Raw genomic sequence first — 27,328 nt, forward strand, 5'->3', positions numbered from 1 at the left:
GAACCCCCGGGGCATGTCTTATTCCTATAGTCCCATTTAACACAGGGTACAAAAGCACTTACAAATTCTTTAAACCAATTCTTCTCCTTTTTGAATTTTGGCAGTACATCTATGAACAGTCTTTCTGGAAAGGGAAGGGAAAGAAAGCTTTCACCTAACTGGCCAAAGAATACATGTTCTCTTCCTGGACCGGCTGTTTACTGTTTACACAGCCCTTCCCTAACCCTTCAACTTCCTACTTCAAATCCCCAAGGTATGATTATAGATAAGAATTATTTTCTCTAAGCTGCTGAAAATATTAATGACAGTGCATAAGAAGTTAGTGCTAAGTTACTTAGGCCACAGTGGAGAAAATCTTGAGACTTTCCAAGAGGACTCAATTGTGTAACAGGGCTCCATTTCTCTTAAACCCATTTAAAAGCCTTCTTTAAAACAGTCTCCTCTTTTTGATGTTGTTACTACCCACCCCCTAACAACACTTCCTTTAGCTCTGCAGTAACCCCTCTCTTAAAATAAAGAGATTTGACCTACAACCTCTGTTACTGTTGCCTGGCAGACCCTATATCTTCCAGTATGCTACACTAACCCATAAAAGGAGAAACACATCATTTGTGACTTACAGGCTGCTCCCTGATTTTTTCAGATGCTCAAGATGGGCTTTGCTGTTTCATATGTTGTCATAATGGTTCATGTCAACGGTAATCCTTTTTCCAAGAAGTCTAGAGGTATATTTCAATAACCATGTCATCATGAAACCAGAGAAAGTATGGCTTCTCTCTAAACTCAGACACTAGATAGTCCTCTATTTCTACTCATTTCCAACTTTAATTTATATCAAAACACATCATTATACAAGAAATAAATATATAAAAGTTTTAAGGTCTTCTTCTGACATGTCTCTTGCAATTGAATGGTCATCACAACATTGTAAATAAGGAAAATGAAATAAATTTCATTATCTTAGTGCAGCAATAATGAACATAGGAAAAGTTTAACCACTGAAAATTAAGACCTTATACATTTGTGTGTGAATTTTTTTGAATTTCTCCTTTTCATACTCTTTAAGTAGGCTCCACACCCAGCATGGAGCCCAGCGAGGGGCTTGAATTCATGACCCCAAGATTAAAACCTGAGCTGAGATCAAGAGTCAGATGCTTAACTGACTGAGCCACCCAGGGGCCCCACACTCTCTATTTTAAATGGTATTTCTATTATTAGTGAAATTCAGTACTGATGTAATTAATTACAAATAGGGGCTATAAATTTTGTTTCTTTTTGTCCTTATGGATATTCCTATTATTGGCAGTTCAGCCAGTCTATCTTCTTTATTTATCCAAAGTAACTAAAAGAAGTAAAAATGTTTTTTGAGTCAGTCATTGAATTCCCTTGGAAAGCGAGTTCTTCACCAGTAAACTGAGAAAAGAGAAACAGAGATGTCCCTCTTGCTCAATGTTCTTAGCAGGTATGACCATGCATTACGTTTCAAAACAAAACAAAAACAAGAATCATTTATAAAGCATTGTAAGAGAATGAAGGAGAAAGGAGTGTTTCATCTCACAAGAAACACAGTATTTCAGTAACTCCAATCAGAAAGGGCAGTTCTGTCAATTTTAAACTGGCCTCTACAAACAATAAGCCTATCATTGAAATGGATGATTTGAAACTAATTAATCCACCTTCTCCAGAAAAAGCCAAGCACTCATTCTTGAAAGCAATGGAGAAAAAGAAGGATCCTATGACATTCTTTTTCTTTTGGGAGAAGAGGTGTGGGTTGGGGTAACCTCAAAAACGTTGCCCAACCACTCCAGGTAACTAATAGACCTAGCTTTAATTTATTTGTTCTATGAGGGGCTCATAATGCCCTTCTTTTATTGGATCCTTTCTTCCTGATCTCTAAATATTCACTTTACTCATTTTTCTTGGTCTAATTTAATGCTACCTAAACCAAAAGAGCCTTTTCTAATGATTCCAACCAGAAGACATCTCTCCCTTATTCTGAGCTTTCACAAACTTTCAACCATAGCTCTTTAAGAATGCTGAACACTGCATTCAGTAGAAACTCGATCAATGAAGGTAACTGTTCCCTGTTTTCCCTATTATTGGTACTAGAACAATAAAAGTGATCAAATATCAGCAATTCTCCTGTGGCTGTCATTACTGAGTCACTTCATTTTTCAAGTAATGGCTATATTTTCTACTGTTTTGTTGGGTTACTCATATTTTATTTATTTATTTTTAAAGTTTTATTTAAGTAACCTCTACACCCCATGTGGGGCTCAAACTCATGACCCCGAGATCAAGAACCACATATTCCTCTGACTGAGCCAGCCAGATGCCATAGGGTTACTAATATTTTAAAAATTGTGTTCATTACCTCATCTTTCTTTTTATCTAAATGTAATTGCCTGTTGTAATGAGAACCAAAAAAAGGTAGACAAATAAAATCCGAAACCTTCATTTTGGTGACAACCTAAGAACTTCTCTTCTTCTGATCTATCAAGAAGTGGGAGAGGAAGGGAAACAAAACTTATTTGAATTTTACTTCCTTTTATTTCCTCAGCTTATTCGGTGATAAGATTCTAAAGAGCAGGAAAATAACTGAAAGGACAACAGTCAAAAGAGAAAAGGGGCATATGATAATTCATAAAATGACTAATGTAACCTCAAATAATAGCAAATTAACTGTGTAATAAACTGTGTTTATTATCATATGCAACTCAAAACTAAAACATAACACATCGTCCTTTAATAACCTTTGAATTTATTATTTAGAAAAAAGTACAGCCCACTATCAGCTAGATTAAATTTGGCCATCTATTCTATTATATTACCAACACATCCAGCCATTTGTGAAGCCAGGAAAGAGTAAAATACACTCTTAGGAGTGGTACTCAACCTTGAAGTGCTGAAAGCTACTTCATCATCTAGCATGGGGACAAATACATGCATGCACATATGAACATTACACTGTTTTGTAGAAGGCTCAGTATAATCACCATCCTTATAAATCACTCAGGTATCCACTTATTTTAACATACACAAATCAAGGCAGAGCTCCCTGTGATTTCTACAAGGATATCTAAAATCGCATTTAACATTTCTCCTCCCACTCTTCTCACTGAAAACTTGAGATATAGAGGTTTTCTCCTCTTCTTTCAGTCACTACTAGGCAGCACAACATGCAGGAAACTATTACAAGTGGACTAGCCTACATGGATCATTTAAATACTGTAGAGCATAGCTGCGCTTACTATTCCATAAGGGACCCAAAAAGCAGAAGTGACTCCTCATTAGACTTCTTCTAAAAAAAAATTAAAGTAGCTTTCTGGTTTTAGTGTTAGCATTATTCTGATCATATTATAATGTCTTGTTGCTCTTCCTTTCTATCTTGTCTTACACCACTCATAAACTAAAAGTACAGTCAAGTTTCTATATATTATGTGAAATTGTTTTACAGGCTAATTAATCACAATCTATTGCTTGTGTTGTTACCTAAAATTATAGATAACTAGCAAAATTAACAACATTTTCAAATCAAAGATAATTCAGTTACTTATCTAAAGACAAAACTATAAAACATATTTCCCAAAAATTACAATGGTTGTGTAATCTAGGTTTGTTTGTTTTTGGTCAAGATGAAATACATATGGGTAATACATTATTGACCTTCTACACTTGGTTTTTTCAAAGCTTCTTCATTTTATTCAGCATTTAGTTTAAATTAAATATTTAAAATTGAAGCTGTTCTATGTCGCAAACACAGCTAAAATGAAGAGCTTCTGTAGCAGCAGTGACCAGATTTTAAATGCAGGTAGATCAATAAAAAAAAAAGAAAAAAAAATCACCAAGCACAGGCTCCATGTGTGAGTGGAATGGTTTATAATAGCTTGCAAATGACTATGTGCTTGCTGTAACCAGCTGTTCTTAAATTATGAATATGCAACCAATTCATGTTAAAGCCAAATCCCAGCACTATTTCTACAGAGAAATCCCAGTAGTTTTTCTTGTTCTACATGTTAGCTCTGTTAAGGATACAAATAGCAGTAAGCTTCCGAACAAATAGGACCAAACTATTGGCATTTCGTGCACTGGGTCCATTATCACAGTAGGGGATGTCAATCATTGGTACATTCCTATAACAGCTCAGGCAATATGACAATGATCTCATAAGAAAAAAAAATCAAAATCTCTGCAGCATACTCAAAGTCCTTCTGACAACCTAATGCTTTCTTACTTCAGCCAATCAGAATGTCAGACCTGACCTACTAGAAGACTTGCATCAAGCCTGAAACATTTAAAAACATCAATCATAAAAACAAAGACAGGACATTGAATTATACAGTATTAACCTCCAGGGTTTGCATACAAAGACCTTAGATTTATTTATGTCCCAGTGAGTTAAGAGCTTCAGTACACCGTTCTTTACACCAAACTGACTGCCAATTTGATGAACCTCTCTGCCCTCAGCAGGAGTGCACCGTCTTTGATTAATGAGTGCATGCTTGTGGAAAAGTGTTAAGAGGAGAAAACAGTGGAAAAACACACAATTACGTCGACACATAGCTGAAGTACCAATGCAATAATTATCTTCAAACCAAATGCTCCTTTTTCCTTAAATACGCATGCACACATTTGCACACTCAAAATTAGTAAAGGTTCTTATCTATATATTATCTATATTATTATCTCTAACACTTCTTTTTTTGAATGAAAGGCATTCAAAAACCAAAATACAAGTCAAATTTCATAAATTATAAAAAACTATTTATAAAGCATTAATTAAAAAAAGATAGAAACCACCCCATCTTATACAGTAAATTTTTAAATATGTGGGATAAAAACTGTATTTTCACCTCATACTCTTATAAAAACCTATTCATTTTAAAAACTCTGTTTAAACTATAAATATCAAGACTATTAAATATTTTACATCTCAAACTGTATTATGAATTGGCACAATTCACATAACATTCAAAAACAGATTTGAAAGTCATATAAATTTATTTTGTTTTTCTTTCAGCAAAGATGTTGCCAATATTTTATAATTCCATATGTAACTGTAAATTAATTATACTTACTGCCCATAATTTCAAAGTTAATAGGGTCAACAGAAAAACTTATGAATGAAACTTTAAACTTCTTATGACTCTTCTGTTTAGAATCACCAACAGTGGAAAAATTCCTACTTCAATGATGGGATGCTGATCTGCACTATAATTAAGACCATTTTAGCTAAGCATTGAGATTCCTTTAAAATAAAAGTTTATATTAATATACAATTTACCATAATTTAGTTTACATGAACATCTGCCTTGACACAAATATTATGAGTAAATATATTTCTTAAAAATTGAATCATAGGCTAAGGTAACAGAATGATTTTCTTTTTAAGGAACTGTATGGCTATTATATAAAAAGAGTTGAGAAAGTATATTACCTGAAGGAAGTCTTAGTAATGCATGGTCTATTTAAAAGGAAAACATCTCTATAAACTTATAATTGCAGGAAATCATAATTCTGGAATCACTTAGCAGTGTATTAGAAGTGTTTACAATTTGTTTATATTGTATAGGAAGTCCTTTTAATAGAATTTAACTCGGCAAATCATATATTCTAATCACCAATTTCACACTAAGTATTTATTAAAGGCAAACTATTTTAAATATGTTATAAATTTTATGCTCTTTGAAAAATTGTTTAAATGCTTATGGTACTTAAAGATTTAAAAATTAAAAACGAGCAAATACTAAAGCTAGAAAAGATCTCCTGACATAGTAGTAAACTACATCATATATCCTTAAATTTATTATCCTAAAGGATTTTTACACATTTTTTTAAAAAAAAATATGTTTCCTCTGTTGGAATGGTCATTCTTTATTCCTCTTCTTTCCTATCTCCTCTCCTATCATATATATATATATATATATATATAAAATAAGTAGAAAACACTTAGGTATCAATGGGATGATTTGACACCTTTCAGTACTGTATGTAATCTGATAGGTGAAACTAACACTAAAAGTTACTAGGTATAAGAAAAATATCATTTCAATTTTTAAAATCATTAAATGACCACGAGTCAATTATTTAATATCTTCACCTCCTTATAAAGAAAATTAAATAGAAAATTGCCCATTTCCTGAATAATTCTTTTCTCTTCTGATTACCTTCTGCAACAAAAGTTTAAAGAAGTATTCAATCAAACAAGTCAACATTTATTAAATACAGCACAATTTTTTTAAAGCCTTATGGTATGAAATACTTAATTTTATATAATCAAAAACTTCTTAAAATATCTAACTAGGTAATTTAATTAATGCCTCAGGATATCAAATATTAAAAATCATTAAGATATTATTTCAAGTAGGGGCATTACTTTGTGTTAAATCACTTCTTTTGGTAGTCCTACCTAAGACTAGGTCAGAAACTCAGAAACTACAATCTTTTTTGGGGGGGGAAATCTTTAAACCTAAAAGTAATCAAGTTAACACATTCTTTCACTAATTCAAGGAGATAAGACAGAAAACAGGAACTTTCATCCAACTGTGATATCCTACATCTTGTATAGTAACACAAAAGTAGCAACAAAGACATTAACAATTGCAGTTCAAGCTGGGAGTGACTGTTCTGTTTCAATTCAATGACACCACTAATGGCTTCTTAGCAGCTCCATGAAATCAACCAGCTGTCAAGTTGATGCATCAGAAGGAACAGTTATGCACTCCCATAAGAAAAAGCAACACATCAGGATGTTTGGCAAAACATCTGCTCCTTTACACTGCAGTTCTATAATAAACATGCAAACAAAGAAATGAGAGAAAGGGCAACAGAATTAAAATTCCAAGGTTTCCATTACAGTCTTAAACGCATCTTAAATAAATGACATAAAAATAAAAACAAATTTCTGCCAACTTGAATAATTTGTTATTTTAAATCTTGAAAAATGCTAAATATAATTACTCAGATTCTTCTAGAAAGGCAAAAGCTACATAAAAATCTTTACATTTTAAAAATTGAGAGTAAACTATATTCACCAGGAAAAATTATCATAATGTACAAAACTCAAAAAATAATACCAAAATACATTCTTCCTTCACTTAGTGAGTACTTAGTAAATTATGCCAACAGTATTCTAATAAATGCGTTTCCAAGACTGAATACTCTAAAAATATTTTAAGTAGTGTTTGAAAGAGTCAATTCTACTATAGTTCAGCAATAGTTTAACATATAGAACAGTAAAGATACTATTCTCTGGATTTTAAAATATCTGCCTACTCCTACTTATCTCCAAACCATTATATGAATACAATATTAAGTCCTGATAAATAACTTTCTTTTTACAGCATACAATTTGATCACCTCCCCTAAAGCAGGGCTTAAAATAATTTCACATTCAGCCATTCATTTCAAACATTTGTAAAATTTGACTTTTTTCTGTCTGAAACTTACAAGTGCCTCAATGTTGTCTAAATTATTGATTATGCAGCATAGTGACAATATGTAGTGTTTACAATAGGTGTGAGACATCAAATGTACTTAACTACCATTTTCTTAAACTGCTTATCCTCTGTTGCTTGCCATTTATAATCTGCCAAATCTTCTAGTCCTTTGTTGCATGTATAATTTAAAACCATCTGTTCTATGTGCTTTTAACTATTTAAACATTTTTCACCTACCTACAATTCACATAAATGGCAGACATTCAATTCAGTCAAGTTTTCTATAGAGCATTTTGCATAAAGCAAATTCCAAGATAAATAACATAGCAAATAATACCAAAGAAGACGGCTACAGAGATAAAAACATACAACCACATAAAACGTAAATTATTGTTAGACAAACCTTTTCAATGTATTCAGAATTGTTTCTATTAGTTTTTTTTTTTTAAGTTAATTGTAGTCAGTGTTTTTTCCTAACCCAGAAGACAAAGAGAATGCAAATTAAATACAGACAGTTTCATGTCCTTGTTAGAAGAGAAGTAAATATGCTGACTGAAAATGACTACAGGAGACAGAATTCCACTTTCCCATTCAATTTATAGTGCCTCTTATTTATATACCAGTCAGTGTATCATTAAGTTTGGTCATGTGACCAACCTAACTTCTGTGAGATAAAAAACTATTTTAGACAAGCAAATTAAAACAACACTAATTTTTATTGTTTATTTTTTCATAATGGCAGACAAAGAGCTTACAGCTTGAAGTTATAAAATCTATCTTAAAATAAATTTTGCCTTTTAAATACTAACTACATTTTTGCCAGTCATTTCATACCTGCTACTAAATCTTAAAAGTATCCAGTATCTCCAGGTATTTTAATAGTTGTATCTTTCCAAAATGTAAGGAAATACGTAAAAAAATAGACTATTGAATTACAAAAGGGAATCTAGGTAATCTAAAATAAGTAAAATATCAACCAAACTGATTAAAGAAAAATCCACAGCAGAGTGGAGTAAATGAGAAAGGAATATAATCATTAAAAATAACATTTGAAACCTTTAAAGAAAAAAACACGTAGACAAAAAGCTAGGTGAATACCAATGACACTATAAAGTTTATACCATCTTTTTGCACATAATTTTCCACCTGTTACCAAAACGTAAAATGTGTAGACGCTGAGGGTTCATTTTGAGAGCAGGACCCCAAAATAAGCAACACAACTTATCTTTAATCAGTAAGTTACACGGTCCTTTAAAACCGGGAAAAAAATTAAATGAAAAATTTACTCTTGGGAAAATTTCTCCATAAAGTTTACATGACGTCACTGGGCCCCCTGAACATTCCCTAAACTTTGAGTCTTATCCAGACACACTTTTTGCCTTTCTAAGGCTTCTTTCCCTTTCTCAAAAATAAAAAAAGGGAGACTTGGGAATAAAAATTGCCCAAGATGGCGAAACGCTTGTTGTTTAGAGGGCAGGAAAAAAAATGGAGGATATTGTAATATACACAAAGGGATAAATTTCAACAACTCGGCCAAGGACTGCAGCTGCTTCTCTCTTTATAAGGAAGCAACACACAAAAGATAAATACAGAGGGAGCGAAAAGAAGAGAAAATCTCCCAAACAGCAGGACCAACTCTTACTCTCCCAACACTTCCTTCCTTTCCCAAGTCCCATTTCTGGGGTTCATGGAACTACTTTAACAGGAGGAAAGCCGCGAAAGAGAAAGGGGGGAGGGGAGCGACAAGAAGATTAAAAGAGCGAAGAAGAGTTGAGGGCTGGCGGTTGCTCCCGGGGAAGAACTGCTAGGAGACAGACATTACTGTAGGAAAAGCTATGCTCCTCTAACCCTCTGTGTACAGGCACAGATCTTCCCAAGTATCCAGATCTTTTCCCGGCTCCACCTGCCCCCATTACAATACCCCCCACCCCAGCCCATTTTCTGTAAACTCTGGAGCTCCAAGCTACACAGAGCAAAAGAGGCCCGGACGTGGGGGGGTGGGGTGGGGGGCAGAAACACACCATCAGTCCTAAAGGGAAGAGGGGGCGGAGGCAAAAAAGGGCAGCAGTAGGCGGACTGGGGGGGGGGGTAATCTTGAAACTACCCCGGCAGGGATTGGGGGAGCAGTATATATTCTTGGGTAGGAACGGCGATCGCAACAGTGCCAGAGGTTATCGTTTAAGAAGCAAAACTGTTGGCGGCAACCCGAGCGCTGGGAGCCGAAAGGAGGAGGAGGCGCGCAGCCCGGGCGGCCGAGCAGGGCGACCGGCACAAAGGAGGCGGACTGGCGGCGGCGGCGTCTGCCTGCGGCCCTGCTGCACCGAAGTCCCGCACTGGCAGCCAGGAATAAAGTTTACATTCTCCTGAGACCGCACCCCCCACCTCCCACCCAGGACCGCGTCCTCCTCCCCCAAACTCCGCTCGGGACCCCGAGCACCGCCCCAGCCTTCCAGCCAGCACAACAAAGAGACACACCGACCGGCGAGGGTAAACAGCCGCGGAGGGCGAGCAGGGCGGGCAGAGCGAGCGCCTCGAGAGAAGCAACTCCGGAGTCCCCGCTCGCCGGAGCGTAGTTTTTCCTGTTCTGCTAACAACCGGCTCTGTAACATTTGGAATTTTCATCTTCACCCGCATCCCTCACACCCGAAGATTTTTAACTCACCTTTACTTTCGAACTGAGAGTTGCGGTGGATGAGATTTTTGCCTTCCCCAGATGGTTGAAGGTTACGATTTTGTTTTTGGAAACCCTACCACCTCCTTATCTCGCTTATTATTTTTGCAAGGAAAGTATAAAGAGAGTTGGAGTGGAGGTGAGATTTGTGATCGGGAAAGCCCTTGACTCCCTCCTTCTCCGCCTTCCGCCTCTCTCTGATTAGTTCCTATCCAGCAGCAGATTGAAGCAGGAGATGATTCTTCTCAAGGTTTGTTCAGCAGCTTCACTTCTAGGCGAAGGCTTCATGAACCAAGTGACGTCAACCAACAAGGCTTCTCTCTCTCTCCTCTCTCTAACAATGAAAGTTGCTGTTAACAAGGGAAAAAAGAGAGAGAATTGTTTATACTATTTCAGTTCCAATAATAAATGACCTATCAGCTCCTAAAGGAGCCAAGGGAGGGAGGGGGGGTTGCTTCTTCCTCCCAAGAATACTGTAGCTTTGACTTTGCAACCTTTCCTTGTCCCAGGAAAAAGTTAAGAAACTTAATATTTTTTCATTCCAAAGTAGGACAGAAAACAGGATTGGAAACCTAATTTTAAAAACCGTAAACTGGACAATAGGGAGCATGGATTAATCATTTCCACCTAAACTTTTTTGTCTGCAAACTCAGAATTCGGTTAAGTCTATAAACCAACTAAATTAATATACCAGGAATTCGTGGATGTTTGGAACTCAAAATAAAAAGCAGGACGCAAGATGGTCCCGGGATAAAACGCTGCTGCCCAAACACACGGGCAATTTAAACTAGCAGTAGTGTTGATGCACTGAATTAAAATTTAAATAAAACACGTTAATACAGCAAATCGTTTTATTAGAAGTTAAAACTGTAAAAGGTAGTCCCTTTTCCCCTCCAATTTCTGAAGTCAAAAGGGGGTGGTGTAGCTAATTGTAGGAATTGAACACTTTTTAAAAAATCAAGTTAAGCCTGCTAGCTCATTGCTCCATCTTTAAACTACACAGGAGGTATGCTTTTTGTCTAGCCCCAGAATCTCCCAACTTTCTGTTGTTTACCCTTACACTTCTCCCTCTCCCCCCAATCCCAACATCCTGAAACCAATAAAGTTAAAATAAAGGTGAAGAACACCCAATTTCCTCCTGGGTACACCACCCCATAGCTTCCTAAAAATGATTTTTAAAAGCCATAACTTTGGTTGACACTTTATTATATAAGAATACATATAATTTAATTTTTTTCATTGAGGTAGTGTTTTTTTCCCCCAGAACACATTAAAGTCTCCAAGTTTATATAATTAAAAATTGCATGATTTAATTTTCAGGATGAAGAGCGAGTGAAAGGCAAGCCACAGAAGAATAATTTGACCATATATGTATATTTTGTACATGCATTTGTGGATAAATGTATCTTAAAAGATGCTATTGTTTTATGTTTCCTCTTCAGCCACTGGCTGTGATTTTAATTGTGCTGGAGGATCTTCATTAGTATTAACACATGGGGAGATTTCACAAAGCTGCTTCATTAGGGGGTAAAAAAAGCTTGGCAGACTAGGTCTTTTTGCATGCACTGAGAATGTCAGCCTTACCTCGGTCATTTGTAACATAATAAGTGCAAGTACAATGATTGCAATGCAGGAGCACTGGGGGAAGGGCAGAAATACTGCCTGTCTAATAGGGATATCTGAAAAAAAGGCTGCTCATTACACAGTAAAATGTATGCTAAAAATTAGTGAAGATGATGTCTCAGGAGACTGATGCTAAATAAATTAATGTGCTGATATGTTTTTAATTATTATTTTTGTAGTAGTTTATTTCGTTCTCAGGATTCACATTGAGCAGCAAAGCTGCGCTAGCATTTATTGATTTTTTTTCCCTGCCACATTCCCGGAATACAGATTTTAATCATTTCACTACACCACACACAGTAATTTCATTAAAAACTGGAACCTTCCATCCCCAGAAAAGCATTTAATTTCAATGACATACAATTTCTCTCTTAGCAGAAAACTGTCTCTACAGTAAAAGCTGGCCTAAGGTTCAAATGCATAATTTAATCCTGAGTTTTCCATGCTCTGCATTCCTTTGAAGCTATAATTTGAGTAACTACCTAATAACTGTAATAAGGACAATAATTTCCTTATAATATATTATTAACTCATATTTAATTAACTCAGAGGCCAAGCTCTGTACATGTATGACTGGGTCAAGAGTTCTACAATCTCAAAATTTAGCAATAATGTTCCAGAAGAAAAATATAGATTAAAATATAAGTGCGAATGCTAGCATTTAAATATTCCAGCCAAAATAATTAACAAAAAAGTTCATGAATTTTAAATAATAGCAGTCATTACTCAAACAGTATTTTAAAACATTTGGTAGTAAACAAGGCAACTTACTTATATTTCTATATATAAAGAATTATAATATTAGTATTTCAACAATCCATTTCTGACAGTTTAATCATGAGCATTACTTTTGAGAAAGTATTCAATTTTTAAAAGATTTTTTTTTTTTAAAAGGGCTAGATTCAAGTTGCCTCAATTTCTATACGGAATTCTCTTAAAACCTTTCTCTCAAAATAAAGTTAAATGGCAGATTTGAGTAATTTGGATAACTAAGGATACTTAAATATTTCAAATGATATACAGCAAAATAGGTTCAATTTTAGGTTCCAGTAATATTTTGAAATGATATTGAAGATGGCACTTCGTTTTCCAAACATTAGGTTTCATAAGGATATGTAATTTTTATTGCCTGTTTTTAGAGAAGAAACCTGTGCGAAAAACATTTGACATAATAAAATTAATTTATTAAATTTTAAATTTATGCCTAATCAACAGAAAACACTGGTACATTGGTAATAAAAGTGATTAACTTATATAAAAACTTATATAAAAATAAATACTCATGTTAAAAATTTCTATCATTCCTCTGGTTGATTTTAAAATCATAATCCAAAAAATGTTTTTAAGAGTATTGTATATATAATTTCAAATTGCAAAGTTGTCTTTTCCTTGGTTGAATGAGGAAGTAACTTATACAAAATAAGACTTAGTGTTGTCAGAATGTTGGAATAAAGGATAGAAGTTGTGATAATAAAGAACTGGATTTTACTGTCTTTAAAATATTTAAAAACTATATTTTATTATCAAAACTATATATATTTATTATTCCAATAATTTGGAAAATATTTTTGCAACACTCTTTAAGGTTGAAATGCAGTTAAATGGAAATCAATAATTAACAAAGTAGTTGATAAGTGAAAAACAGATTAATATCTAATATAAGATGAATTTCTAAATTTCCATAAAAAAGCTTCAATTTGTGTATTTAAATATATATTTAAAATAATTTGGTGTTATTTAGTAGTTCAGATATATTAATTAAACAATTTATACCTTTAAAACTGATTTTAAAAAAAAACAGTATACTAGAAATTTAAAACTGGATTATTCCAATATTTGCTACCCTCTATGAAATTGTGCTTAAATAATTTTTTAGTATGATCCCTTCCCTTTCTTATGTTATCACATTTGATTGTTTCAAAGATTACAACACAGTCATAGAGTTGGAGGGTGGGGCAATAATTACTACAATTATAAAATAATTTGGCTCTGGTAGCACTTAGTTCTCTACCTAGGATCATCATCTAAATTAGTACTTCATCTTCAGAATTGCAAAAGAATTTAACAATCAAACATCTTTTCTAATAATACTGAAAATTATTTCTGAAATTTATATATGATATATACCTATCCCATGCTAATTATGCCATCACTATATGTAAATTGTTGCCCTTTCTTCTGTAAAGCAGAATCTATTTTTAGGATGAAGATAGAAATTCTCAAATAGGGAGATACAGAGATAGATGGTTAGGTATCTAATTTATTACTATAGGTATTACACATGGATCTTCAAAGGATAAGGAATCAACTTGTATGTACAGAAAACGAAATCTAGGAAGGCTGATACAAAAAGCCAAACGTATGAGAGATCTCAATGGTATAACAAGCTGGCCACTGTCATGTCTTGTTCAGTTTCAATCAGTACAAACTAATGAAGAGTTATTTGTTTTCATTCATTGAACAAACATCGCTATATGCTATACAGTCTGCTAGAGACTAGAAAGACATGAATAAGCTCACATTCTGGTTGATGTTGAAAGTGTGAAATTCCTGGGAGATTAGAGACTCACATAAATCATGTTATAAAGATACAAATCAGAAAGTTTTGCTAGAATAAAGAGGATGGGGCAACTAATTCTGACTGTGAATCTTAAAAAAAAAAAAAAAAGCTTTATCAAAAGGATGCCATTAGAACTGCATCTCAAATACTAACAGCCTACCAGGCAGCGCTTCAGAGGGGCAGGTCCTAAGTAAAAGAAATGGTAAGTTTAAATACAAAGAGCTACTAAGTCTGGAGTTCATCCACTAATGAGAAGTTCACTGCACCAGGAATATTCACTGTGAGGGATGGAAAACCAGGGATGAAGAAGGAAAAGGAGAGTAGGACCGTGAAAGGCCTAAGATACCATGGTAAGGTGACTGAATTTATCCTGAGAGCCAACAAGTCAGCAAAGGAGTGACATGATCAACCTTGTTTTTACAGACCAACAACTGTGTAGGCAGAGCAAATGATAGACCGTAGTATGACCAAAGTGGTTAACAGTCCATGAGAAAGATAGTGAAGGACAGTGGCACTGGAGATTTCAAGCTGGATTGTTTTTGAGGTAAAATGTGAATATGGTGACCAACTGGAGAGGGAGGACTGAAAGAAGACTAGAGGGATATCTGGTTTAAAAAACTGGGTATAGGGGCGCCTGGGTGGCACAGCGGTTAAGCGTCTGCCTTCGGCTCAGGGCATGATCCCGGCATTATGGGATCGAGCCCCACATCAGGCTCTTCCGCACTGAGCCTGCTTCTTCCTCTCCCACTCCCCCTGCTTGTGTTCCCTCTCTCGCTGGCTGTCTCTATCTCTGTCAAATAAATAAATAAAATCTTTAAAAAGATAAAAAAATAAAAAACTGGGTATATGCTGGAGTCATTAAGTAGGATCCAGAATATATAAGAGAATACAAATCATAAAATAGTCGTGAATTAGAACTTAAATTTATGCTTTTATAAGGCTATTTTTAATGGGATTATCAGAATCCACTGGTAAGTTTTTTTAAAATACACATACCCCAGCCCAATATCCAGAGATCAGTAAGTCTGGGGTGGAAAGCAAGTATTTCTTCTCTTTTTAAAAAAAAAAAAAAAAACTCTGACAGTGCTTCAGATAAACACTCCTGATTACAAAGAGTGGTATAAGCATAAAATTGATTATAAAATTCTTTTGGAATAAAACAAACAAACAAACAAACAAACAAGAAAAGCCCTGAAAAAGAAGAGCATTGAAAGTATATGGGGTGATCTCATATCAGATATTAAAATACACTATATATGTAGCCTTTATAATTTACAGTTGGCATTGGCACCTGAGAAAAAGATCAGTGAAATACAAGAGAAAATTGAAAATTTTAAAAGCTGTATCTCAAAGCAGTGAGTAAAAAATGGACTGTTCATAAGTGGTGTTGGGATCCGGGTAGTCATAAAAGATGAATTTGGAGCTAAGGATAAATTTTTAAAAGAACAGATATTTAAATGTAACAATTTGAACCACACAAGTACTAGGAGAACTTATGGGTCAATTCCTCTATAACTGGAGAGTAGGGAAAACATTCCTTGCAATGGTCAAAACTAGATGCAATAATGTGAAATATTGGCAATACATAAAACACATTCAAATATATAAAACTAAAAAAGTTTTCTATGGCACTTAAAAAAAGGTTTTAAATAAAAAAGAAAAAAAAATACCACAAGCTAAGTACAATGACAAATGAGAAACTCAAAAATTATTGTAACTTATATGAGACAATTCTATTACCCCATATATAAAGAGTATCTAAAAATGAATAAAAGGACAATACCCTGAACAGACATTTTACAGAAAAATAAAAGCAAATGCCCCTTAAATAGAAATATTCTCAACGCTGCTCATAAGAGAAATGCAAATTAAGAATCAGTGAGAAACTATTTCTCACCCAACAAATTAGCAAAAATCCAAAAGTTTCACAACATAGCCTGTTAGTAAAGCACTTTTAGGGAAAAGGACCACTCTCAAATATTGCTTGTTGGAGTGAAAAATGGAAAAACCTCAACAACAAAGAATTTGACAGTATCTATCAAAGTTATATATGCATTTTTTTTTTTTTGACTAGCAAAACCCATTTCCAGGAATCTGACCAACATGGACGAAAATATAAAATAGATATATATGAGAAGATATTCTCTAAAGCATTGTTTATTATAACTAAAGTTTGGAAATAACCCAAATGTCCATCATAGGGAAATTGTTGAATTAATTAGGGTAATAAACAGAGTGGAGTACTATACAATTTTTAAAAATGAGTGAGGAATGTATATAGTATGAAGTATTTCACAACAACAGTATATAATAAGTTTAAAAAAAAAAGCAAGGTGGAGAAAAACCTCTATTGTATGCTACCATTCATCCATATATTTACTAATTTTTTAAATGAAAGGAAAAATCAAAACCTTAAGAAACATGGTTACCTGTAAGGAGAAAGGGAACAAGGTAGAAAAGATAGAATAGTAGGAAGTTTTCTCATAAAACTTGTTTTGTAGATGTCATTTTGGAACCATATAAAGTAATTTACATAATTATAAAATAAAAACAAATTAAATTTTAAAACACTCCCATAAAAATGAAAGCTAAATGACATAAATAAACTTAATTGTACATGGAGTTCCATACAGAGACTATTCCAAGTGACTTTACATGTAATAATTTTTAAAAACCAGGGGCGCCTGGGTGGCTCAGTTGTTAAGCATCTGCCTTCAGCTCAGGGCATGATCCCAGGGTCCTGGGATGGAGCCCCACATCGGGGTCCCTGGAAGCCTGCTTCTTCCTCTCCCACTCCCCCTGCTTGTGCTCCCTCTTTCGCTGGCTGTCTCTTTCTCTGTCAAATAAATAAAATCTTAAAACACACACACATATTGTAATTTAACAGTATATCTCTCATAGGATATAAAATAAGAAAAATAACTTTAACGCAGCAACAACAAAACAGGAACTTAAATTGTTATCACTAACCGTATTCTTGTGGTATGAATTGGTGCTGTTATGTTAATATTGCTGCATGCATAGTCTGAGAAACAGCAAATGGATGTTTTGCAAAAAGAAAAGTTGGTGCTTTTAAAAATTAATTTTTGCTATGGGACAAAAAAGAAACATATAAAATAAATGAGTTACATAAAAACTCTCTGATCCTGAATTAGATGTATGAAGAACTCATTACATATTTAATATTAAAAATACATATTTCTTAATTCTGCCCATTATAAAAGCCTAAGAAACAGACTATTGCAGTAGCAACAAGCACACACCTGGGTACCCACATTATGGTCTCTAAACACCATTTGCCCCTGAAAAGAATTCCTTGATGCCAATGCTAACTCCAGGTTTGAGATAGGAATGTTCAGGATAAGCCCAGAATACCCTATTATACCATTAAACATGAAAACTCTCAAGATTATTAGGTGTCAGGGACACCTGTGTGGCTCAGATGGTTAAACATTTGCCTTCTGCACAGGTCATGATCCCAGAGTCCTGGAATGGAGTCCTACATCGGGCTCCTTGCTCAGCGGGGAGACTGCTTCTCCCTCTGCTTGTGCTCTCTCTCTCTCTCTGACAAATAAGTAAATAAAATCTCTAAAAAAAAAAAAAAAAAGATAGGGAAAAAAAAAGATTATTAGGCGCCTGGGTGGCTCAGTCTTTTAAGCATCTGACTCAGGACCTCAGGGTTGTGAGATCCAGACCCGAGAGGGGCTCCCATGCTCAGTGCAGAGTCTGCTTGAGATTCTCTCTCCCTCTCCCTCTGCACCTGTCCCCCTCACATGCTCACTCTCTCTCTCTCTCTCAAAAACAAAACAAAACTATCAAGATTATTGGCATCACGTTAAAGGGCTGGAGAGCCAATTTAAAGAGGACAACTTGAAGTGACTCCCACTGGCCAAAGGTGAGACAATTTGAATATTGTTAAGACTAACTACAATGGATTGAAACATAAATGTATCTTTTTTTTTTTTTTAAAGACATGGAGTGGGGAGAAGTAGAGGGAGAGGGAGAAAGAGGCTCTTAAGTAGGCTCCATACTCAGTGAAGAGCCTGACTCGGGGCTTCATCTCACAACCCTGAGATCATGACCCGGACTGAAGTCAAGAGTCAGTCACTTGGGGCGCCTGGTGGCACAGCGGTTAAGCATCTGCCTTCGGCTCAGGGCGTGATCCTGGCGTTATGGGATCGAGCCCCACATCAGGCTCCTCCGCTATGAGCCTGCTTCTTCCTCTCCCACTCCCCCTGCTTGTGTTCCCTCTCTCGCTGGCTGTCTCTATCTCTGTCAAATAAATAAATAAAATCTTTAAAAAAAAAAAAAAGAGTCACTTAACCAACTGAGCCACCCAGGCACCCCAAAACATTAACATATATTTCTTTAAAAGATTTTATTTAGGGGCGCCTGGGTGGCTCAGTCATTAAGTGTCTGCCTTCGGCTCAGAGCGTGATCCCAGAGTCCTGGGATCGAGCCCCATATCAGGCTCCTCCGCTGGGAGCCTGCTTCTTCCTCTCCCACTCCCCCTGCCTGTGTTCCCTCTCTCACTGGCTGTCTCCCTCTCTCTGTCATATAAATAAATAAATAATTTTTTTTTTAAAAAGATTTTATTTATTTGTTTATTCGAGAGAGAGTGAAAGTGATAGAGATCACAGAGGGAGAAGGAGAAGCAGACTCAACACTGAGTGGAGAGCCCAATACAGGGCTCAATCCCAGGACACTGAGATCATGACCTGAGCTGAAGGCAGATGCTTAACTGACTGAGCCACCCAGGTGCCCCAAATATATCTTAATATATAAATTTATAATGATACTTTTTAAAAACATTTTTCATCTTTGAAGGATACTAGGGAAGCAACTCATAATTTTGAAAACTGGTAAATAAAGGAAACAATTTACTCAACATTTCTTATCAAATGTACATTAAGGAACCTAATTTGAAATTGTGTTGCAATATATACTGATATCTGTGTGTGTGTGTGTGTGTGTGTGTGTGTGTGTGTAAGATAGATTTTAACATTAGATTTCATATTTTTACAAAGGAAGCTTTAAGATGTTATTGGCCTGTATTAAGAGATCAAGAGACATACGCTCTACCAACTGAGCCAGGCAGGCACTCCTTGATTCAATTTTTAAAGGAAGTAGTAACAGTTGTGCTTAGGAATGAATCTGGGTCCTTGAGTATATATTTTTCAAAATGCTGTAAAAATAACTGAGCAGTGATTATAAAACTCTGGTTTTCCTACTTGAAACATGTTGTATGTAAAGTGGGGAGGTAGTCACATGAATTTTTGAAATCTGGTATGAGATAAAAATATTTCTTCCTGGGGCACCTGGGTGGCTCAGTAGGTTAAGCATCCAACTGGATTTTGGCTCGTGTCAGGATCTCAGTGTCATGAGATGGAGCCCCATGTCAGGCTCTGCTCTCAGCACAGAGTCTGTTTGTCCCTCTTTCTCTGCTCCTCCCCATACTCTCTCTGTCTCTGTCTCTCAAAAATAAATAAATAAATCTTTTAAAAAATATATTTCTTCCTGACCCAGAAAAGACCACTTTTGTGATTTCAGAGGGCTTGCCCAAATGGTATGTGTCAGTACCTTGAATAGTTTGAAACTCTCCTTCAGGGCAAAATTATTAAAAAGTTTAATACTGAAAATAATATATCAAGATAAACTGTAAGGCAAAGAAGGCTTAATCACTATGAGACTGACTCATATGCATGTTTCTTTCTTTTTTTTTTTTTTTTAAGATGTATTTATTTATTTGTCAGAGAGAGAGAGAGTGCACAAGCAGGGAGAGAAGCAGGCTTCCCACCAAGCAAGGAGACCCAGGTGGAACTTGATCCCAGGGCTTGAGCTGAAGGCAGACGCTTTACTGACTGAGCTACCCAGGTGTCCCATACACATCTTTCTTCCCCCATCTCCACCCAGAAAAAACAATCTAATGTGTACTCATTTTACTTGGAATAACTTTGTTAGAGTATTTATCATATTGTATCAGATATTTTAGGGTGTTGGCATCTCTCAATTGGACTGTGCATTCCTTGAAGCCTAGCAATGTGGTCCTCCCGAAAAGAGATGTGGTGGTAAATCTGGGCAATTTTTTGAATAAATTTCAAATAATAATAAAATATACAATATGGTATTGTAAAATCCATATAGCCAGGTGATTCTCACAGAATGCTTTACTTGATTTTACCAAACTCTTGTGCCTGTAGCCCTATCTGTAGCCAACCTAAGGTTGAAATTGTTGAAGAATGTAGTTCTGACAAATGGCCATTGGTCCTTTTAAGTAAATGAGTAAGATGAAAATGAAAAAAAAAAACAACACTTAACTTTTTCATCAGTGATATGAGTGACTTCTTGCTAACTTGTTAATAGTTTTCAAATATCAGAAGATTATTATTTTGGGGAACCTGGCTGACTCAGTTGGTAGAGTGTGTGACATTTAATCTCAGGATGGTGAGTTCAAGCCCCACGTTGGGCATGGAGCTTACTTTAAAAAAAAACAAATAAATAAAAATAAAAACTGAATCAGATTAGTCCATGTTGTATACAGATAATTGTGCCCTGGGAATAATGCAATATGAGAAATAATATTCTGGTGTCAACTCTTTGACTAGTAGAGTAATGTTTTTCCTTGTCCGACACCTTTTAATCCATCAATATGGATTCCAATACACCTTTTCCAGAAAATTTTTTGGCTCACAAAATAATTATGATCCAAAAATTCTTTAAATATTTTTATTTATTTATTTGACAGGGAGAGAACAGCTAGAGAGGGAACACAAGCAAGGGGAGTGGGAGAGGGAGATAGAAGCAGGCTCCCCAGTGAGCAGGGAGGCTGACATGGGGCTCGATTCCAGAACTCTGGGATCATGACCTGAGCAGAAGGCAGACAGTTAACGACTGAGCCACCCAGGTGCCCTATGATCCAAATTTTTTAAATTTCTTCCCCTTTATCATGGTTTTTCAGCAATTAAAAAAAAAAAAGAAGTTGTCAAGCACTTCACCCTCATAAATGAACTGCACATAAGGTAAAAAGTTCATTCCTACTCTTCACATAAAAGGCTTCACCCAACTGTAAAGCCCAGTATCTATTAGCATGCACATGTTAGAGTAACCATGCTTGCATACTGTATATCACTGATATTATAGTGTCCAAATGTATCACATTAAAGGAATTTTGCCAGTAGTTGATTCTGACTTATTCCCAGACATAATATTTATTATTTTCCTCCTGGCTTAATAAACTTGGCAACTGTATGGTTTATAACTGCTTTTGCTCTGAGGAGTGCAACACTGAATTAATACTTCCTTAGCTTTAGTGTCTTCTCCACTTTTAGAGACAAAAATACTGGAAAGAAATATTTTGTATTTATTCTGGGAAGCTTTTACTCTTTTACCAGAATTGTTTACCAAAAATGTCATTGGTTTTTGTTTTTTTTTTTGTTTTTTTTTTTTTAAGATTTTATTTATTTATTCGACAGAGATAGAGACACAGCGAGAGAGGGAACACAAGCAGGGGGAGTGGGAGAGGAAGAAGCAGGCTCATAGCAGAAGAGCCTGATGTGGGGCTCGATCCCATAACGCCGGGATCACGCCCTGAGCCGAAGGCAGATGCTTAACCGCTGTGCCACCCAGGCGCCCCTTGTTTTTTTTTTTAAAGAGAGTCAATGACATTAAAATATCCCTAGCCCGAATGATTTAAATTACTTTTTATAACCTTACTCTTTCCCTCTATATATTTATAACCTTTCTCCCTCTCTCCCATTCTACACTGAAGAGAGGCAATCCAAAAGAGGGAGAAAGATTATCCTCTAAGGAGCAAAACAAATGACAGAAGTCAGCTGGAAACAAGGTAATATAAGCTGGATCTTTAAAAATGGCAAAAATTAAATTTATGGACTGTGAGCTACTTAGCATAGCTAAACTAGAAGGAGAGGGAGACAATTCAGATGGAGTTTTTTTTAAGTAATCTTTTCGCCCCCTGTGGGGCTCAAACTCATGACCTCAGGATCAAGGGTCATGTGCTCTACTAACTGAGCAAGCCAGGTGCCTCCCAGCGGGAGCTTTTGTTGTAACTTTTATGTGCTGCTTTTGTTGGAGGAATTAAGTTAATTGAGATTTTCTTAGACGTTCACCTTAACTACTTACGGGAGGAAACCATAGGGAGACGCCCTTGGGATTCAGATCATTCCCTTAGTTCAGGAGTCTTGAAGCCTCTGTTTCTGCCAAGAAACCATCCCTATCCTTCACTTTTCACCTTTCAGTCATCTCTTCCCAGCAGCTGTTTCTATTTCCGCATAGTAAGAAAAAGAAAAATGTAAGGAGACACTATTCATCTATTCTTCTACTATTAAAGGTATATAAATGATGAATCTCAAGATCATCATTAATCTTGAGATTGAGATAGCTTTTGGGGAGTATATGTGAGGTTGGGCACCACTATGCTTCAGCAAATCTTCTTTTCTTTCCTTCTTTTGTAAATGTATTGTATTGGATTCTATCCTGTTTCTCATTTCTGGTTACTGCTGGTGAGCATTTTGTTTTGTTTTGGGTTTTCCTTCTGGTTCTTTCTTTCTTTCTTTCTTTCTTTCTTTCTTTCTTTCTTTCTTTCTTTCTTTCTAATTGTTGTAGCTCATATCACTAAGTGTCAGAAGAGCGACATTGTGTAGCTGCTTTCTACTATCTTTACACAAAAGTTGCTTAATTGAAAACGTACTTAATTGAAAGCATAGTAATTATTTTTAGATGGTAATGACACATAATAACAAAGCTTAAATCTAGAGGAATTTTTGTTCCTACTGAAATCCTTTCATATATACTTTAATTACTATACTAAGCCATATCTTTTCTTTCATTCAGTCATTTAATTGTTCCAGAAATATTTAATAAACATCTATTATATCTCAGGTACTAGTAAAGGTGTAGGGATACAGCAGTGAAAAAAGTAAACCTGCCCTCATTGGGCTAACTTTCTTATGGGGGGGGGGGTTAGGCTATAAACACACAAGTAAACAAACAGTATATACCAGGGTCAGCAAACTTCTATCAAGGGCCAAACAGTAAATGTTTTAGGCAATGTGGGCCATGTGTCTCTGTTGTAATTTCTCAACTCAGCCATTATAGCAAAAAAACCAGCCACAGGCAATGTGTGAAAAAAAGTGGGCATAGCTGCCTCTGAGAAAACTTTATGTACAAAAACAAGTGGTATGTAAGATTTAATTCACAGGCCATAATTTGCAGACTCCTGTTATATATGACTATGACAAATATTATGGAGAAAAAACAGTAGAGGCAAGATGTATAATAAGTTCTAGGAATAGTGAAAAAGGACCTCACTAATGAGATATTTGAGCAAAAACTTAAAAAGAAGTGAGTGAATAAGGCATGTAGACATACACATAGGAAGGGCTTCCCAGGCAGAGGGAACAAGATTTGCAAATGCTTAATTTGTTCAAGAATAATAAATAGGCTAAAGTGGTCAAGAAGAAGAGCACCAAGAGATAAGGTCACAGAGGGCCGTTAACGGTGTCATATTTTGTAGGGCTTTTAAGCCATCATATAAAGACTTTGGATTTTTACCCTAACTAGAAAACCACTGAGTGCTTTTGAGCAAAGAAATGACATAGTCTGACATAGTCTGAATTACCTTTGGAAAAGATCTCTCTTGCTTCAGTGTGGGAAAAGACCGTAGCAGAACAAGAACATAAGTTAGACCATATAGGAGATTGCTAAAAAATCCAACCAGGGGATGATAATACTAGCTTAAAATTTACAGTAGTGATTGAAGTAGGAGAAAGTGGTCAGATTCTAAATACATTTTGAAGGTAGATTGAAATCATCTGTTGGTGGATTGGCTATGTGCTATAAGAGAGAGGAATAAATAATGACTCCATAGATTTTTGTCTTCAGGAACTAAAAGACTAGAGTTAGCACTTATTTACATAAACAGACTGAAAAAGTGCTGCTTTGGGTAAATGGGTTGGGGTCTGGTGTAAATCAATAGATTGATTTTGTACTCGTTAAGCTGTAGATGCTAACTAAACACTCAGGTAGAGATGTTAAGTACAAAGATGGCTATATAAGTTTGGAGTTTAGGGAAAAGGTCTAAGGCTGGAGATACAAATTCATGAGTTACTTCCTTATACTGTTTAAAGTGTTGATAGTAGGGGTGCTTAGTCAGTAAAGCATGGCTGGTTCAGTCAGTAAAGCATGTGACTACTGATCTCAAAGTCATGAGAAGCCCCATGTTGAGGATAGAGCCTATTTTTAAAAAAAATAAAAATAAATGAACGAATGAATGAATGATTTAAAATATGAAATAGTTGAGATCACCAAAGAGTTACTGTAGACAGGCTAAAGCCCTGTGGTACTGCAATACTTAGAAGTTGAATATAGGAAGAAAAACCAGGGAAGGAAATGAAGAAGGACTGGCCCATAAAATGAATGAAAAACCAAGAGTAATGTTGTAAACATCAAGTAAAAAACATGTTCAAGAAGAACATAGCAATGAATTCTTTCAACTGCCATTCAGAAATTGAGTAAAATAAAGATTACAAATTGACAATTGGGTTTGCAACAAAGACATCACAGCTGTTTTACTGAAGTGGTTAGAAGGATTTTTAAAAGTCATCCTTCAGTTAAGGAGCATGTCTTTATAAAGTTGTTTTCTTTGTTTTGTTTTGTTTTGTTTTTTACTACAGCGATTTGGGAAGTATTTCTTTTCTTTTTTTTTTTAAGATTTTATTTATTTATGTGACAGAGAGACAGCCAGCGAGAGAGGGAACACAGCAGAGGAGTGGGAGAGGGAACACAGCAGAGGAGCCCGATGTGGGACTTGATCCCAGAACACCGGGATCACACCCTGACCCGAAGGCAGACGCTTAATGACTGCGCTACCCAGGCGCCCCAAGGGAAGTATTTATTTTCTAAGCCCTTGGAAATATGAAAATTTCTTTATACTTCCTTCAGAGATGAAAGATGAATCAGTTGAACACAAAATTCTTAAGTCAATCTTTTCCCTAAATGTTTCTATTTCTTATAGAATTTACTGTTATAGAGAAAGTTGAGCTCATTCAAATGAGCCCAAAACATGTAAAGATTTTTTTTTTTTTAAGATTTTTATTGCTAAGTAATCTTTACACCCAACACGGGGCTCAAACTCAGGACGCCAAGATCAAGAGTCACATGCTCTACTGACTGAACCAGCCAGGTGCCCCAAGATTTCTTAATAATTAAGGTAAATTAAATTTTATTTCCTGATAGGAAACATGACTCTTCTGAGTGTTTATTCTTCTTATTATAATTCAAAAATACTGTCCGGTAGATTTAAGAATGGTTTTCTTGTTTGTTGAATCTTCCTAGATTAAACTAAATTATTTAACTGGAATTTTTCTTTTTTTTCTCTGCTTACCGGGTAAACTCAAGATCATATCAGTGATTTGTCTACATGATAATTTGGGTACATACTACCACTAATACAGATTTAAATTCAAACAGTAAATTTTAATTTCCTTGAAATCTTTCCTAATATCACTCAACACTCTTTTTATCCAATCTTAACATTTTTCTATTGTACATTCAGTTTTCTGCTCAACTTTTATTAAGATCATACTTACTCTCTAACCTTGTAGCAGAAATTAGAAATGTTTCTAAAATTTTCTTCTAATTTTTACTTCTATATTCTTTTCAATTTGGGGGATAATGTTCATTTTCTCTTCTCCTGTAATGTTTTCCATAGACTGCTTAATGACTATTTTCTATTCTCTTTCACTTTAATGAGGTAATATCTGTAACAATTGAGTGCTTGGCATAGGCTATTGTCGACTTCCCTTATGCACACTTAAATCAAAGACAGGTTCTCAGATTTATAGCTGGACATACGTATATATATCATATTTAACTTATGTTTATATAAGTTTGTGAATGTATATATTTCATCATTTAATTCCCATTATCAAATAGGACTTAATCAAGTGGTTGGAATCCTCTAATGCTCAGATCAATTCACAAAAAATCTATTTACTAAGAGCTAACATTCTATTTACTGATTGATTTGTTAAAAATATCAAATTCAATCACAAATAACAGAGGCTTTAACATATAAAAAAAATACAAAAACATAATGAAACTTCAGAAAACAAAATAACAGGGGTGCCTGGGTGGCTCAGTCATTAAGCATCTGCCTTTGGCTGAGGGTGGGATCCCAGAGCCCTGGAATGGAACCCTGCATTGGACTCCTGTTCTGCTGGGAAGCCTGCTTCTTCCTCTCCCACTCCCCCTGCTTGTGTTCCCTCTCTTGCTGGCTGTCTCTCTGTGCCAAATAAATAAATAAAATCTTAAAAAAAAAAATAAAGAAAAGAAAGAAAACAGTGTTTCATATAAAAATTTTTATATATTTAAAACTTTTTAACATATAATTTTGTAAGATTTCATTTTTTTTAAAGATTTTATTTATTTATTTGACAGAGATAGAGACAGCCAGCGAGACAGGGAAGGAACACAAGCAGAGGGAGTGGGAGAGGAAGAAGCAGGCTCATAGTGGAGGAGCCTCATGTGGGCCTCGATCCCATAACGCCGGGATCACGCCCTGAGCCGAAGGCAGACGCTTAACCGCTGTGCCACCCAGGCGCCCCAAGATTTCATTTTTAAGTAAACTCTACACCCAGTATGGGGCTTGAACGTACAATCCAAAGATCAAGAGTCGCATGATCCACTGACCTGGTCATCCAGCAACTCCTTTTAACATATTTTTAATTTGGAACTGTTTGTGCTAATTTTTACTTCATTCAAAGCTTTTTAAAAATTTTTTAATATTTAANTATATTATGTTAGTCACCATACAGTACATCCCCGGATTCCGATGTAAAGTTCGATGCTTCATTAGTTGCATATTAACATCCAGTGCACCATGCAATACGTGCCCTCCTTACTACCCATCACTGGTCTATCCCAATCCCTCACCCCCCTCCCCTCTGAAGTCCTCAGTTTGTTTCTCATAGTCCATAGTCTCTCATGTTTCATTCCCCCTTCTGATTACCCCCCCTT

General features: G+C 35.5%; 1 protein-coding gene across 18 annotated transcripts in view; it reads right to left on the reverse strand.

Annotated features, from left to right (window-relative positions):
* BAZ2B (bromodomain adjacent to zinc finger domain 2B) overlaps positions 1–27,328 on the reverse strand; it is a 395,156-nt gene that overhangs the window by 273,017 nt on the left and 94,811 nt on the right. For 17 of the 18 annotated variants that reach the window (XM_034643322.1, XM_034643377.1, XM_034643371.1 and 14 more), the window contains exon 3: positions 10,102–10,460. The gene's annotated coding sequence lies outside the window, so the exon portion shown is untranslated. Of the gene's footprint in view, positions 1–10,101; positions 11,384–27,328 lie in introns of those variants that run through there. The other variant, XM_011232380.3, reaches the window with a different exon arrangement.

Source organism: Ailuropoda melanoleuca, chromosome 2 (assembly GCF_002007445.2).
Source record: "Ailuropoda melanoleuca isolate Jingjing chromosome 2, ASM200744v2, whole genome shotgun sequence".
Classification (NCBI taxonomy): Eukaryota; Metazoa; Chordata; class Mammalia; order Carnivora; family Ursidae; genus Ailuropoda; species Ailuropoda melanoleuca.